This window comes from Ambystoma mexicanum, chromosome 2p, assembly GCF_040938575.1.
Source record: "Ambystoma mexicanum isolate Mex_15411 chromosome 2p, UKY_AmexF1_1, whole genome shotgun sequence".
Lineage (NCBI taxonomy): Eukaryota > Metazoa > Chordata > Amphibia > Caudata > Ambystomatidae > Ambystoma > Ambystoma mexicanum.
This window is the reverse complement of record NC_090923.1, coordinates 318848026-318870526: the sequence shown is the minus strand read 5'-3', so window position 1 is coordinate 318870526 and position 22501 is coordinate 318848026.

Sequence of the window (22501 nt, the reverse complement as noted above, 5' to 3'; positions counted from 1 at the left end):
GGCCCCCACTCATGTCTCCCACCACCCCCACCCCCCAGCAGTGCAGGGGCACCCTCCACCAGGCCCCCACCCATGTCTCCCAGCAGTGCAGGGGCACCCTCCACCAGGCCCCCACTCATGTCTCCCACCACCCCCACCCCCCAGCAGTGCAGGGGCAGCCTCCACCAGGCCCCCACTCATGTCTCCCACCACCGCCACCCCCCTGCCACCATGGGCACCCTCCACCAGGCCCCCACTCATGTCTCCCACCACCCCCACCCCCCACCATCCAGGGGCACCCTCCACCAGGCCCCCACTCATGTCTCTCACCACCCTCACCCCCCAGCAGTGCAGGGGCAGGCTCCACCAGGCACCCACTCATGTCCCCTATCACCCCCACCCCCCAGTCACCAGGGGCACCCTCCACCAGGCCCCCACTCATATCTCCCACCACCCCACCACCCCAGTCACCAGGGGCACCCTCCACCAGGCCCCCACTCATGTCTCCCACCACCCCCACACCCCAGCAGTGCAGGGGCACCCTCCACCAGGCCCCCACCCATGTCTCCAACCACCCCCACCCCCCAGCAGTGCAGGGGCAGCCTCTACCAGGCCCCCACTCATGTCTCCCACCACCCCCAACCCCCAGCAGTGCAGGGGCAGCCTCCACCAGGCACCCACTCATGTCCCCTATCACCCCCACCCCCCGCCACCAGGGGCACCCTCCACCAGGCCCCCACTCATGTCTCCCACCACCCCCACCCCCCACCATCCAGGGGCAGCCTCCACCAGGCCCCCACTCATGTCTCCCACCACCCCCACCCCCCTGCCACCATGGGCACCCTCCACCAGGCCCCCACTCATGTCTCCCACCACCCCCACCCCCTGCCACCATGGGCACCCTCCACCAGGCCCCCACTCATGTCTCCCACCACCCCCACCCCCCACCATCCAGGGGCACCCTCCACCAGGCCCCCACTCATGTCTCCCACCACCCCAACCCCCAGCAGTGCAGGGGCAGGCTCCACCAGGCACCCACTCATGTCCCCAATCACCCCCACCCCCCCCAGTCACCAGGGGCACCCTCCACCAGGCCCCCAGTCATGTCTCCCACCACCCCCACCCCCCCAGTCACCAGGGGCACCCTCCACCAGGCCCCCACTCATGTCTCCCACCACCCCCACCCCCCAGCAGTGCAGGGGCAGCCTCCACCAGGCCCCCACCCATGTCTCCCACCACCCCCACCCCCCAGCAGTGCAGGGGCAGCCTCCACCAGGCCCCCACTCATGTCTCCCACCACCCCCAGCCCCCAGCAGTGCAGGGGCAGCCTCCACCAGGCACCCACTCATGTCCCCTATCACCCCCACCCCCCGCCACCAGGGGCACCCTCCACCAGGCCCCCACTCATGTCTCCCACCACCCCCACACCCCCAGTCACCAGGGGCAGCCTCCACCAGGCCCCCACTCATGTCTCCCACCACCCCCACCCCCCACCATCCAGGGGCACCCTCCACCAGGCCCCCACTCATGTCTCCCACCACCCCCACCCCCCAGCAGTGCAGGGGCAGGCTCCACCAGGCACCCACTCATGTCTCCCACCACCCCCACCCCCCTACCACCATGGGCACCCTCCACCAGGCCCCCACTCATGTCTCCCACCACCCCCACCCCCCACCATCCAGGGGCACCCTCCACCAGGCCCCCACTCATGTCTCCCACCACCCCCACCCCCCAGCAGTGCAGGGGCAGGCTCCACCAGGCACCCACTCATGCCCCCTATCACCCCCACCCCCCCAGTCACCAGGGGCACCCTCCACCAGGCCCCCACTCATGTCTCCCACCACCCCCACCCCCCCAGTCACCAGGGGCACCCTCCACCAGGCCCCCACTCATGTCTCCCACCACCCCCACCCCCCAGCAGTGCAGGGGCACCCTCCACCAGGCCCCCACCCATGTCTCCCACCACCCCCACCCCCCAGCAGTGCAGGGGCAGCCTCCACCAGGCCCCCACTCATGTCTCCCACCACCCCCACCCCCCAGCAGTGCAGGGGCAGCCTCCACCAGGCCCCCACTCATGTCTCCCACCACCCCCACCCCCCTGCCACCATGGGCACCCTCCACCAGGCCCCCACTCATGTCTCCCACCACCCCCACCCCCCACCATCCAGGGGCACCCTCCACCAGGCCCCCACTCATGTCTCCCACCACCCCCAACCCCCAGCAGTGCAGGGGCAGGCTCCACCAGGCACCCACTCATGTCCCCTATCACCCCCACCCCCCCAGTCACCAGGGGCACCCTCCACCAGGCCCCCACTCATGTCTCCCACCACCCCCACCCCCCCAGTCACCAGGGGCACCCTCCACCAGGCCCCCACTCATGTCTCCCACCACCCCCACCCCCCAGCAGTGCAGGGGCACCCTCCACCAGGCCCCCACCCATGTCTCCCACCACCCTCACCCCCCAGCAGTGCAGGGGCAGCCTCCACCAGGCCCCCACTCATGTCTCCCACCACCCCCACCCCCCAGCAGTGCAGGGGCAGCCTCCACCAGGCCCCCACTCATGTCTCCCACCACCGCCACCCCCCTGCCACCATGGGCACCCTCCACCAGGCCCCCACTCATGTCTCCCACCACCCCCACCCCCCACCATCCAGGGGCACCCTCCACCAGGCCCCCACTCATGTCTCTCACCACCCTCACCCCCCAGCAGTGCAGGGGCAGGCTCCACCAGGCACCCACTCATGTCCCCTATCACCCCCACCCCCCAGTCACCAGGGGCACCCTCCACCAGGCCCCCACTCATGTCTCCCACCACCCCACCACCCCAGTCACCAGGGGCACCCTCCACCAGGCCCCCACTCATGTCTCCCACCACCCCCACACCCCAGCAGTGCAGGGGCACCCTCCACCAGGCCCCCACCCATGTCTCCAACCACCCCCACCCCCCAGCAGTGCAGGGGCAGCCTCTACCAGGCCCCCACTCATGTCTCCCACCACCCCCAACCCCCAGCAGTGCAGGGGCAGCCTCCACCAGGCACCCACTCATGTCCCCTATCACCCCCACCCCCCGCCACCAGGGGCACCCTCCACCAGGCCCCCACTCATGTCTCCCACCACCCCCACCCCCCACCATCCAGGGGCAGCCTCCACCAGGCCCCCACTCATGTCTCCCACCACCCCCACCCCCCTGCCACCATGGGCACCCTCCACCAGGCCCCTACTCATGTCTCCCACCAACCTCACCCCCCTGCCACCATGGGCACCCTCCACCAGGCCCCCACTCATGTCTCCCACCACCCCCACCCCCCACCATCCAGGGGCACCCTCCACCAGGCCCCCACTCATGTCTCCCACCACCCCAACCCCCAGCAGTGCAGGGGCAGGCTCCACCAGGCACCCACTCATGTCCCCAATCACCCCCACCCCCCCCAGTCACCAGGGGCACCCTCCACCAGGCCCCCAGTCATGTCTCCCACCACCCCCACCCCCCCAGTCACCAGGGGCACCCTCCACCAGGCCCCCACTCATGTCTCCCACCACCCCCACCCCCCAGCAGTGCAGGGGCAGCCTCCACCAGGCCCCCACCCATGTCTCCCACCACCCCCACCCCCCAGCAGTGCAGGGGCAGCCTCCACCAGGCCCCCACTCATGTCTCCCACCACCCCCAGCCCCCAGCAGTGCAGGGGCAGCCTCCACCAGGCACCCACTCATGTCCCCTATCACCCCCACCCCCCGCCACCAGGGGCACCCTCCACCAGGCCCCCACTCATGTCTCCCACCACCCCCACACCCCCAGTCACCAGGGGCAGCTTCCACCAGGCCCCCACTCATGTCTCCCACCACCCCCACCCCCCACCATCCAGGGGCACCCTCCACCAGGCCCCCACTCATGTCTCCCACCACCCCCACCCCCCAGCAGTGCAGGGGCAGGCTCCACCAGGCACCCACTCATGTCTCCCACCACCCCCACCCCCCTACCACCATGGGCACCCTCCACCAGGCCCCCACTCATGTCTCCCACCACCCCCACCCCCCACCATCCAGGGGCACCCTCCACCAGGCCCCCACTCATGTCTCCCACCACCCCCACCCCCCAGCAGTGCAGGGGCAGGCTCCACCAGGCACCCACTCATGCCCCCTATCACCCCCACCCCCCCAGTCACCAGGGGCACCCTCCACCAGGCCCCCACTCATGTCTCCCACCACCCCCACCCCCCAGCAGTGCAGGGGCACCCTCCACCAGGCCCCCACCCATGTCTCCCACCACCCCCACCCCCCAGCAGTGCAGGGGCAGCCTCCACCAGGCCCCCACTCATGTCTCCCACCACCCCCACCACCCAGCAGTGCAGGGGCAGCCTCCACCAGGCCCCCACTCATGTCTCCCACCACCCCCACCCCCCTGCCACCATGGGCACCCTCCACCAGGCCCCCACTCATGTCTCCCACCACCCCCACCCCCCACCATCCAGGGGCACCCTCCACCAGGCCCCCACTCATGTCTCCCACCACCCCCACCCCCCAGCAGTGCAGGGGCAGGCTCCACCAGGTACCCACTCATGTCCCCTATCACCCCCACCCCCCCAGTCACCAGGGGCACCCTCCACCAGGCCCCCACTCATGTCTCCCACCACCCCCACCCCCCAGTCACCAGGGGCACCCTCGACCAGGCCCCCACTCATGTCTCTCACCACCCCCACCCCCCAGCAGTGCAGGGGCAGCCTCCACCAGGCCCCCACCCATGTCTCCCACCACCCCCACCCCCCAGCAGTGCAGGGGCAGCCTCCACCAGGCCCACCTCATATCTCCCACCACCCCCACCCCCCAGCAGTGCAGGGGCAGCCTCCACCAGGCACCCACTCATTTCCCCTATCACCCCCACCCCCCCGCCACCAGGGGCACCCTCCACCAGGCCCCCACTCATTTCTCCCACCACCCCCACCCCCCACCATCCAGGGGAAGCCTCCACCAGGCCCCCACTCATGTCTCCCACCACCCCCACCCCCTGCCACCATGGGCACCCTCCACCAGGCCCTCACTCGTGTCTCCCACCACCCCACCCCCCCAGTCACCAGGGGCAGCCCCCACCAGGCCCCCACTCATGTCCCCCACCACCCCCACCCCCCCGCCACCAGGGGCACCCTCCACCAGGCCCCCACTCATGTCTCCCACCACCCCCACCCCCCCAGTCACCAGGGGCAGCCTCCACCAGGCCCCCACTCATGTCTCCCACCACCCCCACCCCCCACCATCCAGGGGCACCCTCCACCAGGTCCCCACTCATGTCTCCCACCACCCCCACCCCTCCAGTCACCAGGGGCACCCTCCACCAGGCCCCCACTCATGTCTCCCACCACCCCCACCCCCAGTCACCAGGGGCAGCCCCCACCAGGCCCCCACTCATGTCCCCCACCACCCCCACCCCCCCTGCCACCAGGGGCACCCTCCACCAGGCCCCCACTCATGTCTCCCACCACCCCCACCCCCCCAGTCACCAGGGGCAGCCTCCACCAGGCCCCCACTCATGTCTCCCACCACCCCCACCCCCCACCATCCAGGGGCACCCTCCACCAGGCCCCACCCATGTCTCCCACCACCCCCACCCCCCAGCAGTGCAGGGGCATCCTCCAGCAGGCACCCACACATGTCCCCCTGCCCCCAGGTCCTGACGATACTCAATCATGGCAGTAATGGGCAGCATACCCAGCACAAACACCCAGGCAAGGATTGCATCCACCCACATAGTGAATGCAATTACATGATACAACCCCAATGGCAAGTATGTAAATGAACACATGTCCGTCACACACACATACACAACGGGTGCAAGTGAATGTCAAAACCCATATCATGACATGTATGAAACCAATGAGAAAATACCACAAGTGAAAGTTAAAAAAACATGTATTAAAGATGAAAAATAAGTAAACAAATCAAACATACAACAATGGGGATAACAAAATAAATGGTCCATGTCCGAGAACAAATGTAAAAATAAAAAAAAAAAAAGTAATCCAAACACAAATGTTGTCCAAAGCAATGTCATGTGGAAGGAAAATAATGAAAAACCATTTCCTCATGGTGAACCCAATAATCAATAAAAAAAATGTTTCTTTAAAAAGCAAACTATATACACGAATATTCCAGGGTCCATGAGCCCAACACCATAAATGAAACCTACTACTACCTAATGAAAAAAATATCTACAAAAAAGTGGCCATTGTCCGAGCGGTCCAAAAAAATAAAAATGAATAAAGGAAACCTAACACTAACTAACTAAATAGCTATATACAAAGGCAGCGGGCAAGTCCTGCGGCTCACTCGGTGATGTTGCTGGCCAGGGCATCATCGAACTCCATGTCGATGTCCTGGAGGCGGGACTCTGTCCTGGCCCCGAGGTCTCGCAGGGATAACCCCATGTTCAGCTCAAACTCCCTGCGAGCTTCCTCGAGGCACTCAGCCCGCCTCAACGCCCGACGCATGGAGAACTCCGCCCTGACCATGGTGAACCGCTCCTCTTCCGCCCGCTGCCGCTCCGCACCTATCCGCTGGACCAACTGCTCCCACACGGAAGACACCACCATCCCAGGGTTGCCCTGCCCTCCGGCCGATGCCTGCCCCTCTGATCTTGATGGCCCCGAGCCATGATGCCTCCCACGTCGAGCCTGCTGCTGCCTCCGACGCCACTGCCTCTGCATGCACGACGGCATCCAGGCTGATGGAAACCACCGACGCCGTCGTGCACGTGCCCTGCCCGATGATGCTATCACATCTTCCATCTGCTGGGGTCCAGTTGCTGTGTTGTCCACCCCTGCTGGACCTCCGACTCCCAACTGTGGCAGGGATGGGATCCCCACCGAGCTGGCTGCATTGGTCGGGGCAGGTCCACAGGGGGCCCTGGTGTCATCTGGGCCGGAAGACGGCAAGGAGAACGACTGGTGTATAGCCTGCACAGAGGAGGAGAGGGCCGCCAGATTGGCCAACACATGCAGCAAACCCCCGAACATGGCCGATCCCAATTGGGCCACGTCGGCACGGTGCACTTCGTGATGACGTGCGTGCTCCTCCCGGGACGCATGCACGGCATCACGAATCACAGCCGTGCGCATTGCGACCCCAATCAGGACCTTCTCCACACGGCCAGGGGTTCCCACGTCCGCAGGTGGAGGGGAGTCAGGTGACATGGACATCCCCTCTACCTGCGGACGGGCCTGGGACGGGGCATCCCTGCTGGTGCATGGTGGTGCACTCACAGGGTCAGGGACAGCGGCATGCAGAGGCCCCTCCACGGTGACCTGTGCTGCCTCCTGCCCCTGGCCCTGGACTGCACCACTTGCACCAGCAGGGATGCCCCCACCAGGCCCCATGTGTGCCCCAGTGGCGGCCTCCTCCTCCTCTGTGCAAACCACCAACCTGGATGGCTCCTCACCGTCTCCCACCGTAGCAGGCCCCTGTGGGGGCTCACCCACCCCTTCCGCTGCAGCCGTGGGGGCATCCCCGCCGCCTTGCTCCACAGCGCCATCTCCGCCCTCTTCTTCACTAGCCGCTGCGTAGAGGGAGACAAAGAACACAAGCATCAGGGTACTGTACAATGGTCCCCTAGACAGGAAGCAATAGCAGATGAGCACCACTGTCAAAGTACACTTCCATCATGTCCCTCCACAACACATGGGTCAGTCCAGGCAAAACACACACAGTAACAGGCATGGTGCATGCCATGGACATTTCCATGCATGTCCAATGGACTCTTGAAACATTCAATGATATGTAACTCACATGCATCATGGCTCATGCCTATCACATGCACACACTTCACCTCAGTCACATCCATCTGGCCCCAAACACACCAAACACAGCGGATACAAGGGTAATTTGGCTGCTTCACTGAATCTGTGCATTGTCACACACATGTGTCATGCATCCATGGCATGCACAAGTCACAGACACGCAGGTCAGGCACACAGACATGGCTACCATATATGTACCTGGCATCAGCACCCATCCCTCACCCCCACCCATGTTCAGGTACAGAGACTGGCATGCTCTCATGTTCAAAATCTGCATAGGGCTCCCCATGCGGCATTTGAACACATGCAACAACCATGTGGGTCACACATCACTGGTCGCACATGCATTACTATGATGTCCCTGCACACATACATGCATACATGGCCTATGGCACACATACAGGCAAGTATCATAGAACCAGCACACCGCAACATGCCCTGTCTCACACAGTAATGCTTGGACACTTACCGCTCAACTCCAGACGGGCCTCCCTCTCAAGGATCTGGGCGTGGAGCGCTGGGCGTACGCGTTCCAGGACCCTCATCTGGATGGAACTCATGCGGCCCGGCCCCCCTCCACGAGGCGCCGGGCCTTCACAACGGTCCTGGACCTCAAGTCCTCCCAGCGCTTCTTGATCTTCAGGACGTTGCGGGTTGCCACCCCCTCCGCGTTGATGGCAACCACACAGTCGGCCCAGATCCTCTCCCGTCCTTCCTTGCTGGCGCGGGACGATCCAAAGAGGGCATCATACTGCCCCAGGACATGCTCCACCAGGACACCAACTTCGGTGGCAGTGAAGCTGGTGCCCCTCTGCTCCTCTGGCCTGGGGTTGCCACTGGTGCCAGATGTGGAAGTGCCCGACATGGCAACCCCAGAGGCAGGTGTGGGTGGGCAACTGGGTCCTGGGGCTGGGCTGTGGAGCGATGTAATCCCAGTCAGGAGTCTTCAGTTCCAGCAGGGGTGGACACAGCAACTGGACCCCTGCAGATGGTTGATGTGCAGGCACCAAATGGCAGGGCACGGTGGCAGCAGGCAGGCAGGCAGGCAGCAGCAGATGGCACGTGGGAGGCTGCTCGGGGCACTGGGGGGCAGTAACTCGGCCTTCTGGGCAGGAGCGTGGTCTTCCGTGTGTTTTCGCATGGCCAGCTTGATACGGAGTGATTTGGCACGTGAAAATCCTGCACGTCAGCGTGAAATCCGAGGAAAGGCCCTTAGCACGTAAGCGCGTCCGCACGCATACGCGAATCTATTGGACCAGAGTCCCTCAGCGCGTAAGCGCGTCTGTGACGTGACCCGCACGGGTGTTCCCCACTCAGCACGTGATGACGGAGCACACGTGGAAATACTGCACGTCAGCGTGTAATTGGACAAAAGTGCGCGTACACGCGATTGGCCTATGTACGTGTATTTCATGGGTGCGCGGGCACTTACACACGCAAGTACGTCAGCGCACCTGTATCCCGTGGTGTGTGGGAATTTCCACACGCTATTGGACTGGGAACTGGATTCCAGGGGTGCGCGGGTCACACGCTCGCCTAGAACACGCGCAAAGCATAAATTTGCGCACTTTAACAATAACAAGCTCAGACGCCAGGATGAACATACCGTTCCTAGCAGCAGTGGCAGTGGGCTACCAAAGGAGGAGGAGGAGGATAGTCAGGGCCAGAATATTCACACGCAGAACCAGCCTTTTCGGAATGCCTGATGACCAGGTGTATGGGAGGTACAGGTTTCCACCACACATAATACTGGACCTGGTGAGTGAGTGGGAGGATGACCTCACATCACCCACTCTGTGCTCCCAAGCACTCAGCCCCCTGGAGAAGGTCCTCAATGTACTGCACTTCTTAGCCACTGGATCATTTCAGCGGACAAGTGCCATAGTGGGTGGGGTGTCACAGGCCACCCAGTCACGCTGCCTACACATGGTCTTGAACATCATCACTGCACGCACATCAGTCCGCAGGCACATATACCTGCCCAGAACACCTGCAGAAAGGCATGCTGCCCCCCTGGATTTTTACGGTGTGGCACGATTCCCCAAAGTGCTAGGTGCCATCGACTGCACCCATGTGGCTCTCCGTCCCCCCAGGGCATCTGAGCACATCTATAGGAACCGCAAGCACTGGCATTCCATCAACGTGCAGGTAGCATGTAATGCCAAGGGAATCATCACCTCAGTATATGCCAACTATCCCGGGTCCACCCACGACAGCTTCATTTACCGAATGTCCACCCTAAGCCGGGACCTAGAAGCTGAGCGGCATGGCGATACATGGCTGCTTGGTGAGTATGTATGCCACTGCACATGCATGCATGTTGGATACTGAGCAAGGTCACAACCCCACCAATGATACCAATCACCACCTCCACAGGGGACAGTGCCTACCCTCTCAGCCCCCACATGATGACGCCAATTCGGAACCCCACCACGCCACCCGAGGTAAGATATAACACAGCCCACATTACGACCCGGGGCATAGTGGAGCGCACATTCGGAGTGCTAAAGTCACGCTTTCGCTCCCTTGACCGTTCTGGCGGCCAGCTGTTATACGCTCCCCCAGTAGTGTGCAGGATCATAGTGGCAGCATGTGTCCTGCACAACGTTGCAACACGCCGGGGCCTGGCCGTGGACATGGTGGTGGCCCCACATCCCCAACCACATGCACAGCCGCTGCGCATGGGAGGGGAAAGGGCACGGGGGGAGGCAGCCCGTACACAGCTAGTGGCAAATTACTTCACATAGAAATCACACCCCTGTGGAGTGCACACTGCCCTGGCACATTCCATCTGACAATCAATGATGACTCAACCTGACACTGATCCAGAATGTCTGGAGAATGAACCGTGAATACCATATCAGCCTGAGATTGTTCACCTGGAAGTGTCACAATGTGTGCATCCCTACCCACACAGACACCACCAATGCAGTTTTGTGGAGTTACACATTCAAGCAGCTAAAAAGAATACCCACTTGCAAAATGCAACAAGAGGACAGTGCCATGTCAGCCAACCCAACCCCAGCACCGCCACACGACACACCGTGCCATGTCATGCTATTTGCAGGTAAACAAAGTAATCCCCACAACATGACACTAGTGTCACTATGGACAGTGTCCCTATTAGAAACCTGCAACACCTGAAATGCTCACAGCAATGCCGGACCAACAACATACTTGAGCACGTACTACCATTAACATGACATCACAAATGTTACATATTAGTAGTCTCACCACCTGGAAATGCCTGCACTCCCACCACTACCAACTGTGCAGTGTTGGCGCCATGTAGAGTTGTAGGTGCACTGCTGCCAACATGGACCCCATCTCCAGACTAGAGGTCCTTGTGTAGACATGAGGAAGGGACCTGCAAATTGGGAGGTAGACACAGAAGATGAGTTACACATCAATGCAACATGCAGTGTACAACACAACAGCAATATGCACTAGGAATGTATACACAGTATTGACTACAGACTGCCCACACAGCTCATGGGAGTCCAACGTCACTGTGTAATTCACTGTCACTTGGGCACACCCTTTGCAAGCCCATGGAAACGGGAAGCAGGAGGGGTGTGTGTGACTCAAACCCAAGCATCTGAACCAAATACATTACAAGCCTGCATGTGCCCAGCCACAATGCAGCGTATGCCCACAGGAACCACGGAAGCCAACAAATCGTCCCAAAAAAATAGGGAATAAAATAAATAAAAATAAAAATAAAAATAAGAAACAATCAAAAATGGCCATTGATGGGCCCGGGGGGGTTGGGGAGGCCACCCAGGAGGTCCGAGGACAGGATGCACACCAGAACCCACCTGCGTGGATCCTGGGAAAATAAAACACCTCCATGGGCTCATGGCCCACACGGCTACCCTATTGTGGGAGTATCACTGCTGTCGCTATTATCACCCTGTGCAGCTGCATCCGGAGGTGGTTGCACTATGGGAGGCAGCCCACGCAAGGCCCTAGTCTGCTCCTCCATGGCTGCAAGCATGCGGGTGTGGTAGGTCTGGTTATGGAGGATGAGTGTGCGGAGGTCCCCATGCAACAACTCACGGGATGCCCGGACCTCCGCCCTCGTTGCCTGCATCTCAGCTGAGAGCGTACGGGTGAGACGCTCCAGCTGCTGTTCTGTCCTTTGGTGTGTTGAAGCCTCAAGCTCAACAAGAGTCGTCCTGAGGTGAAGGAGCTCCTGCCTCAGGGCTTCCCTGTGGCCCTGGGACTCAATGGAGATGGCCTCCTGCAGAGTCGCCAGTGCCGCCCGCCTGTCCCTGTTGGACCCCAACATGTCCTCCCTGTGTGACTGGCAGATGGAGTCGGTTGCCTGCTCTAGTCGCTCCATCAGCCTTTCTGGGGGGACAATGGAAGTGGCCACCCTATCCATGGCCTGAGCCATCATCTCGGATGATGCAGCCTGTTGGGTTGCCATACCGTAAATGGATTGCTCCCATGCGGTATTGCCAGGTGGCGTACGGCCACCACGTCGGCGGGCACCACACCTGTCTGGGGCAAGGCGAACTGCGCCTTGCTGTGCCGGCACTGCCTGAGGCTGCAGGACTGCATTCCCCCTCTGATCTGCTGGCCCAGGAACAGGATCAGATGTCGCGGAGTGTGACCCTGCATCCGTAACCACCAAAGGCGTAGCTGCCAACACTGACATCCCCATGGAGGGTTCTGACCCTGGTGCAGGTGGGTGAGACAGAACAGAATCCCTCCCTGGAACACTCACCTGCGACGGCACGTAGGTCTCATCCGAATCAACACCTGAGTACAGCTCGGGGGAGGTGCAGCCAGAGACACCCCTTGAGAGCACGACCTGCAGCAGTTGTGGGTTCTCCCCCACCACCACACCACGTCCCTCACTGGTGGTTGGTCGGCCCTCGGACCCCTCCTGGGTCTGCACCATCTCCACAACCCCAGCAGTATCAGGTGCGTCTTCCCCTGCAAAGACATGAAAACAAAGAAATGGAAACAGGCATTAGCACCATGGCACACAATGAGGGCTGAGAAGAAAGAGAACCAGTACTTGATTGACACATGTCCCACATGACTAAAACCCTCCCATGCATGCACCCTCACTGCGTATGAAGTGCAGGCAAATGGCACACACTGATGACACCAAGATGGAAGATGAACACATTTTCTGCATGCTGCCTGGCAGTGGCATCACACATTGGCCTGTGATTGCCAGGTGAAACACACATGCCATCACACAGATGGCATGTACCATTGCTATTGAGTGAAGATGGAGAGGAGGGCAGCACCTATTCATTCAGTCCAGTTCCCGCATGTAATTGCTTTTCTAATTCTAACAGGTCAGATTTTTCACCTGGAACTGCCAGTCTGAAATGGTCCAATTGCACAGGGACATGTGTGTACAAATGATATCCAGGTAACAAAGTCACTCCACTTTACCGTAGCCATGTCAGACATGTGACAAGTGGACAGCGACATGGCTAGTAAAAGTGGGGGAATGCAAACAATCTGACTGAATGAACAGTGAAAAATAAGCAACTATGTTGTGGCAAGGTGACACTTCAAGGGCAACTGGCGTGCAGTTGGGCTAGATGTCTACTGTTGGCAGAAGGGATACTGCTATGGCCAAATGCAGCTGCGCAGGAAGTATTGCATGAGGCACATGGCTGACCCATACGACTCAGGCGCACACACTCTCACCTGGCACACAAACAGAAGCCCTCACACACACACCATGCACATGGATGACACACACATGCATGTGCACTCACCGGACAATGCCTCGTAATCAGCCAGATCTCCCACGCCTTGGATCTGTTCCTCCGTGACGTAGGTCCCAGCGACTGACTCATGTGGAGTGAGTTCCATGTCTACTACTGGAGACCCACCTCCAGTCACTAGAGTTGCGGCATGACTTGAGGCCAGCTTACTCTTTGCCCTGCGCTTTAGGTCATTCCAGCGCTTATAGCAATCATTGGCTGTGCGCCTCACGATTCCAAAGGCACTTACGATGTCCGCAACGGTCTGCCAGTGTGCCTGGCGTTGTGCAGGTGTGGTCTTGGATCCTGTAACAATGACCATCTCGTTGTCATGTCCGGACACATACTCGAAAAGTGCATTCAGTTCGTCATCCGTGAAGCTGGGCTTCCTGGACGGGCCGGACTGTGTAGCCGTGTCTGGGGCATCAGCCTGTGCCGGACGAGCACTCTTCCTCTTCCGCTTGGAAGGTGGTGGTGATCCTGAGTGTCCTGCGCCGCTGTGGACACTAGGGGCAGGAGCCCTGGTGGACTCTGTATCAGGAGTGTGGGATTGCACACTCAGCATGGGAGTTGGTGCAGGCATTGGCTCTAGTGTGATGGTGTCAGGGGGAATGTCAGCAGCATGGACTAGGACCGACACTGTCCTGGCTGGGTGTGTGAGGGCTGGGGTGGATGGAGCCGCAGCTGCCCCTGCAGCCTCTCCGCCCTGCCTCCTTGGTGCAGCAGATGACCTTGCTGCCCCAGATCCACGTGGCATGATGGCATCAACGTGCACCAGCGCACGTGTCGTAGCCCTGCTGACCTGGAAGTCAGCCATGGAGTCAGCCAGGTCTGGTGCCACAATGGGCTGGTCCAACAAGGGCTGAGCATGGATGGTGTCAGCCACATCAGCCTCAACGGGAGGGGGGGAAGGGGGGATTATGGGTGCCCGTGACTGGTCCTCCACACATGGGGGGACAGGCTCACCCTGCAAGTTACGACCACGTCCCCTACCGGATCCACCACGGCCACCACTTGTGGCTCTTCCACCTTTGCCACCCTTACGGAATCCTCGCCTCCCAGCCATGGCACTGATGTTAATGTGCGTATGGGAGTGGATGTAGACTATTGTCCTGGGCAATTGGGGGTCAAAGGGGTTGGGTACCAGATGGTAATTGTACCCTAGTGCTCTAGCAAGGCTGAATGTAACTCCTGGGGAAAGATGACGGGTCACGCAACGCACAGGAGGCCCAAAAAAGGGAGATGACGTGCACGCAACCCCTCCTAGACCACGTGTGCAGAAAGAAAAACCTGCACTACGCTGTGGCACCCAGTAACACAAGAATGAACGTATGCGTGTCACACGCAGCCTAGAATGACCTCTGAAGGGGTAGGCTACACACGTGGCAAGCACAGATGTTAGATACGTGCGTGACTCACCGTCTGCCAGGTAAAAGAGCGTGAAAAATGAGCGCGTTTGGTTGGCAACACCCCCGCCAAAAGAAGATATGTACGCTGTCTGAGGAGACAGGACAACAGTAGAAGGGAACACTGTTTGAGGGAACAGGCCCAGGTAAACCAGTACAAGAGAAAAAATAGAAAAAGCTGTCAGAGGTAACAGGGAGTACGAACTTGAAACGCTGTGAAGTAAATCGCGTGTGAAACGACAAGAAGTACAGAATTCACCCACTCGCTCTCCACGAAAAGCAGTACAAGGAATTGGTGTTCTACACGTACCTTATATGCAGGCCCACACGTACAGCGTCACTTACGCGGCGTGTACGTGCTAGGGCCATTCCCACCAATTACACGCTTTGTCACTTCTGCATGTAGGTCCATTTGCACCAATTACACGCTTTGTCACTTCTGCGTGTATGTCCATTTGCACCAATTACACGCTTTGACACTTCTGCGTGTAGGTCCATTTGCACCAATTACACGCTTTGACACTTCTGCGTGTAGGGCTATTTCCACCAATAACACGCTTTGACACTCGGACGTGTCACGCAACTTTTTCCTACGCGTGCACGTGACTTCATAGACACGCATACGCGTTTACGCGCTAAGGGCCTTTCATCGATTTACACGCAGACGTGTGGGATTTTCACGTGCAAAATCACTCACTACGTATCAAGCTGTCCACGCGTTCACACACGAAAGACCACGCTCCTGCCCAGGAGGCCAAATTACTGCCCCCCAGAGCCCTGAGCACGCTCCCACCTGCCATCTGCTGCTGCCTGACTGCCTGCTGCCCACGTGCCCTGATATTTGCTGCCTGCACATCAGCCAGGGGTGCTGTTGCTGTGACCACCCCTGCTGGAACCAAAGGCTCCCGACTGCTTTTCCGTCGCCCCACAGCCCAGCCCCAGGACCCAGTTGCCCACCCACTCCTGCCTCTGGGGTTGCCATGTCGGGCACTACAACATCTGGCACCAGTGGAAACCCCCGGCCAAGGAGGCAGAGGGGCACCAGCTTCAGTGCCAGGGAAGTTGGTGTCCTGGTGACGGGTGCCCCTGCACTGCTGGGGGGTGGGGGTGGTGGGAGACATGGATGGGGGCCTGGTGGAGGGTGCCCCTGGTGGCGGGGGGGTGGGTCTGATAGGGGACATGAGTGGGGGCCTGGTGGAGGGTGCCCCTGGTGGCTGGGGGGTGGGGGTGATAGGGGACATGAGTGGGGGCCTGGTGGAGGGTGCCCCTGCACTGCTGGGGGGTGGGGGTGATAGGGGACATGAGTGGGGGCCTGGTGGAGGGTGCCCCTGGTGGCCGGGGGGTGGGGGTGGTGGGAGACATGAGTGGGGGCCTGGTGGAGGGTGCCCCTGCTGGCTGGGGGGTGGGGGTGGTGGGAGACATGAGTGGGGGCCTGGTGGAGGGTGCCCCTGGTGGCTGGGGGGTGGGGGTGGTGGGAGACATGAGTGGGGGCCTGGTGGAGGGTGCCCCTGGTGGCTGGGGGGTGGGGGTGGTGGGAGACATGAGTGGGGGTCTGGTGGAGGGTGCCCCTGGTGGCTGGGGGGTGGGGGTGGTGGGAGACATGGATGGGGGCCTGGTGGAGGGTGCCCCTGCACTGCTGGGGGGTGGGGGTGGTGGGACACATGGATGGGGGCCTGGTGGAGGGTGCCCCTGGTGGCGGGGGGAGGGTGGGGGTGATAGGGGACATGAGTGGGGGCCTGGTGGAGGGTGCCCCTGGTGGCGGGGGGTGGGGGTGATAGGGGACATGAGTGGGGGCCTGGTGGAGGCTGCCCCTGCACTGCTGGGGGGTAGGGGTGGTGGGAGACATGAGTGGGGGCCTGGTGGAGGGTGCCCCTGGTGGCTGGGGGGTGGGGGTGGTGGGAGACATGAGTGGGGGCCTGGTGGAGGGTGCCCCTGCACTGCTGGGGGGTGGGGGTGGTGGGAGACATGAGTGGGGGCCTGGTGGAGGGTGCCCCTGCACTGCTGGGGGGTGGGGGTGGTGGGAGACATGGATGGGGGCCTGGTGGAGGGTGCCCCTGGTGGCGGGGGGGTGGGTGTGGTGGGAGACATGGATGGGGGCCTGGTGGAGGGTGCCCCTGGTGGCGGGGGGGTGGGGGTGATAGGGGACATGAGTGGGGCCTGGTGGAGGCTGCCCCTGCACTGCTGGGGGGTGGGGGTGGTGGGAGACATGAGTGGGGGCCTGGTGGAGGGTGCCCCTGGTGGCTGGGGGGTGGTGGGAGACATGGGTGGGGGCCTGGTGGAGGGTGCCCCTGGATGCTGGGGGGTGGGGGTGGTGGGAGACATGAGTGGGGCCTGGTGGAGGGTGCCCCTGGTGGCTGGGGGGTGGGGGTGGTGGGAGACATGGATGGGGGCCTGGTGGAGGGTACCCCTGGATGCTGGGGGGTGGGGGTGGTGGGAGACATGGGTGGGGGCCTGGTGGAGGGTGCCCCTGGATGCTGGGGGTGGGGGTGGTGGTAGACATGAGTGGGGGCCTGGTGGAGGGTGCCCCTGGTGGCTGGGGGTTGGGGGTGGTGGGAGACATGGATGGGGGCCTGGTGGAGGGTGCCCCTGGTGGCGGAGGGTGGGGGTGGTGGGAGACATGGGTGGGGGCCTGGTGGAGGGTGCCCCTGGATGCTGGGGGGTGGGGGTGATAGGGGACATGGGTGGGGGCCTGGTGGAGGGTGCCCCTGCACTGCTGGGGGGTGGGGGTGGTGGGATACATGAGTGGGGGCCTGGTGGAGGGTGCCCCTGCACTGCTGGGGGGTGGGGGTGGTGGGAGACATGGATGGGAGCCTGGTGGAGGGTGCCCCTGGTGGCGGGGGGGTGGGGGTGATAGGGGACATGAGTGGGGTCCTGGTGGAGGCTGCCCCTGCACTGCTGGGGGGTGGGGGTGCAGGGGGACATGAGCAGGTGTGCAGGGTAGTCCCCTGTTTTGTGGGCTGCCTGCAGGGGCCGTGGAGGGTGTACAGGGAACACCTGTGAGGACCCACCCAGCCTAATTGCATGTGATAATTCCCGCACACCCCTGTAATACACGTACCTGGCCAAATCGCATGTGAGAATTCCCGCGCACCCCTGTAATACACGTACCCAGCCGAATCGCGTGTAGAACTTCCCGTGTACCCCTGTAATACACGTACCCAGCCAAATCGCGTGTGATAATTCCCACATACCCCTGTAATACACGTACCCTGGCCAATCGCGTGTAGAACTTCCAACGCACCCCTGTAATACACGTACCAAGCCAAATCGCGTGTGATAATTCCCGCGCACCCCTGTAATACACGTACCTGGCCAAATCGCATGTGAGAATTCCCGCGCACCCCTGTAATACACGTACCCAGCCAAATCGTGTGTGATAATTCCTGCGTACCCCTGTGATACACGTGCCCTGGCTAATCGCGTGTAATACTTCACGCGTACCCCTGTAATACACGTACCCTGGCTAATCGCGTGTATAACTTCCCGCGTACCCCTGATATGCACGTTACCCGCTTTGCGTTCCTTGTTTGGCAGCCCTGTAGACTGGTCCAGGGTTAGCGCAGCCCTTTGCGATGATTTAGCGATTTTGATGGCTTTTCCTTGCGCGAGGGCGTTCTTGGGGGCCTTACTGGCGCTGCTGCAGGGTCGCTGCGATACTCTGCGCCACGGCTGGTTTGGGAGCCTAAAATCCATGAATACGCTGTGCGCGGAAATCGGTTTTAGCGCACGTGCCTGGCGCAGACAATCGCACGCGGACACTCTGCGCCAGCCGCTTGCGACACTTTTCTGCGAAATTCTATGAATTACCCTGACAGTGAGAGGAGAGAGTACTGAACATTACAAAGCATTCCTTATTTATATCCAGTCCCAGTCAATGCCCAGCCCATCTCCAAACTAATAAGTTACAAAATAGGGTCGATGCCCAGTTCACATGGCAAATATGAAAATATTGGTTTGCACTTTTGACATGTTGTCTTGCCCTTAAAGATACAATGCTGGCAAACCTTGTTGTAGTCAGCTGGGTGGATTTTTCTTTGTTCACTGAGCTTTAGGGTAAGTGCTGTTCCAAGAGATGTGCACAAAGGATTCCTCCCAAAGCACACTGTTTTAGTTACTTTGCATTGTGTGCCATTGTGTGAATGTGGATGAGGCTGTAGACACAGATAACACTTTGAATGGCAGTTCATCTTGTTTGCAAGGTCTCTTTGCACAGAACAAACATTCTGCTCTTGGCAGCCCTGATGTTGACATAGGCTCTAAGGTTACTCTGCTCAGTGGCAGCTGAAAACACAGTTAATCATTTCAGGACAGAAAGCAGGGGTTAGAATCAAAATGGCAGATGTTTCTAAAATGGCGGCTTTAGTCAATTCTATTCAGGGCATTTTAGACGCGGCTTTCTGTACAATACGAATGTACTTAGGCCAATGATCTTGTAACGCTCACCTGGTATCCACGGGGAGGTCAATCAGCCTGTTCTGACCTCTTATGACCTAGAACCCTTCCCCAGAGGCTATTCGATTGGAGACTGGGCCTGAAACACAGGATTGGCAGTGTTTAACTCCCTCTTGTCTCTGTGTGCTCGAACCCCTTCTTCCCCGGGGTCCAACCCTTCCCTTTGATCCACAGCTCACCTTGTTTTCTTGGATAAGTTGCTCTCCATCCTGCTTTCAGTGCAGGGGCACGTTGATTGATGCAGGCACATTGCTGCCTAGTTACTTCACTGGCAAGAGTCTGACAGGTAAGTATAATGAGTCTTTTGAACAGTTCTCTATCTTCGTTCCTTTCCTTCCTTAGATGATGGCTGGCGTCCGGGGATGACGGCGTGCTGCTGAGATGAGTAGCGCTGAAGGTGAGTGAGAGCGCCATGCGCGATGCACCCCTTTCATATTTGTATTGAACTGAGTTATTTTTCTGTGTCTTTTAGGTGCCGCAACATTTTCTGCGTGGATGCCGGTTATGAAGAACAAATGCGGTGAGTAAGCGCGGTATGCAGCGCCTCTAGATGTTTCCACGATAACCTGGAGTATCTTTTCCCTCTTGCATATGGATGAGAAGTTCCGGAGACAGAGTTTCCCCAGAGCGGCTGGGATTCAGGTAAGCGTTTGAAGCTCGAACAGTATTTAAAAATAAGCGAAGATTTGCAGAATGCTTATTAATGCCTTTTTTCTGTTATTTTCCCTTTTCCTTAGGAAGCGGGGTGCCGGGATGGGAATGACACTGCCGAAGATGCCCGCAGAACAGAAGGAGCGATGAATGATGGGCAGAAGCGCTGCAAGGAAGGCTGTTCCTAATGGTGTTCTTGTTCTTGCAGGAGCTGAGCGCAGAAGAAAGATGCAGGCCTACTGGAGACCGATCCGAACACGGTGAGTGTCACGCTGCAGGTGCAGAAAACGCAAAGCATGAGTCATAGTCTCTAGGTATCCCAGGTGTCTCTGGGCTGAACCACACCCAAAAGACTAGACTGCACATGCAGTTCTGGGAACCGAAATATGTGGGGGCATGCATCTTGTCCCCATCAATGCACTTCAAGTCCAATCCCCAATGTTATCCTATGGAAGTGAGTGAGTCTGGTGCCATCGTCTAAACAAGCGAGGTGCATGGATGTACTCACAAGGCTCCCATGTCCTGTCATGTGGACCATACCCCTTCCAGTCTACTAAGTAGTATAATTTGGATCTGACATACTTTGAATCTAGGATGTCCTTGACTTCGAATTCTGGCTCCCCGGTGACTTCTACTGGCTGCGGTGGCATTGCTACCCGGGTCCCAGGTTGAACAGGTTTAAGGAGAGACACGGGGAGCACAGGATGAATCTGCATGTTTGACGGCAAAGCGAGTCGGACCGCCACAGGATTTATCACGGAGGTGACGGTGAATGGACCCAGGTGTCTTGGACGGAAAGTTCGGGTTCCTTTAATGAACACGTGTTTAGAAGCCAGCCAGACTTTGTCTCCCACTTGGTAGTTGGGGGCCTTTGCTCAGTGTTGATCAGCAAACTTCTTTTGGTGATTCTTAGCTTGAAGTAGGTGTTCAGCTGCCCTTTTAAAGGTTTGAGAAATGGTCGTGTGCAAGGTTTTGACTGCTGGCATTTCCAGGGTTGTAGGAACGTCCAACTCAGAAGTACGTGGGTGCCTGAAATACATGGTATAGAAGGGTGTCTGCCCAGTGCTGGTGTGTAGGTAATTATTATAAGCATATTCAGCTATCCATAATAGGTCGAACCAGCTTCCTTCAGCTTGGTGTAACATGCAACGCAGATACTGCTCGAGCGTCTGATTTGTCCTCTCAGTTTGACCATCCGTTTGGGGATGGTGACTGGTGGATAGCCGGATGTCGATCTGGGCCATAGAGCAGCATTTTCTCCAGAAGTTAGAACGTCCCTCGGTCTGAGTCCAAAACTGAAGGAAACCCATGGAGCCGTATGATGCCTTCAAGAAATACCTTTGCCAGAGTGGAAATATTTGGGAGCTCCTTAAGAGGAATGAAATGTGTCATTTTTGAAAATAAGACCACGACCACAAGAATAGTGTTAAACCCTTGACTGGGTGGTAAGTCAATAGTAAAATCGAGGGACAACGTGTGCCAGGGTGCTGGTGGGATTTCTAATGGTTGTAATAGCCCAGTCGGTTTCTGCTTGGATGACTTGTTTTGAGCACACACTCCACAAGATAGGATGAATTGGATAATGTCTTTACGCCACTTTGGCCACCAATAATTTTGTTTTACCTTGGCTAGGGTTTTAGCGATTCCGGGGTGGCCCGCGATCAAGGAATCATGTTAACCGGACATGACTTGTTCCCGTAGTTCTTGGTTTGGTAAGAATAAACGATTCCTGAATTAGGGCAACTGATCTTTTTATCATGTAATGGTCTCCTTACGCACTCCACGCTTGTAACTGCTCTGGACTCTTTAGGTTTTGGATTTCTTCATGTAATTCTTTCTGAGTTATGATTTCTGTGATTCCTAGGAGCTTGTCACTCGGGATGATTGCTATTGGGTCAGGGGTCTGATACCCTTGCTCTTCCACCCCCATACGGGAAAGGGCATCGGCCTTCCCGTTTTTAACCCCTGGTCGAAATGTAATCACGTAGTCATATTCAGCAAAAAAAGAGCCCAACGTAGTTGTCATGAGGATTGGGCCTTTGCCGTTTTTGGGTACTGGAGGTTCAGGTGGTCAGTTATTACGGTGATTGTGTGTCTGGTGCCCAAGAGGTAGTGCCGCCATGCCTTAAAGGCTGACTTAATGGCCAGGAGTTCTTTGTCTGTGATAGAGTAATTGAGTTCAGGGGGTGTGAATTTACGCGACCAGAAGGCAACAGGGTGTAACTGGCCCGTTTCGGGGTCCTATTGTGAGAGGACAGCTCCCATAGCCATGCTTTAGGCGTACGTTTCTACCAGGTATGGGAGATCAGGGCAAGGGTGGCGTAAGATTGGGGCAGATGTGAATCTTGCTTTCAGTTCCTGGAAAGCCTCCTCAGCTTCTGTTGTCCACTGGAACATTTTGTTGCTTTTCCTTAGTAATGACATGATGGGATGCACGATTTGCGAAAAATCCTGGGATGAACCGGCGGTAGAAGTTTGCAAAACCCAGCAT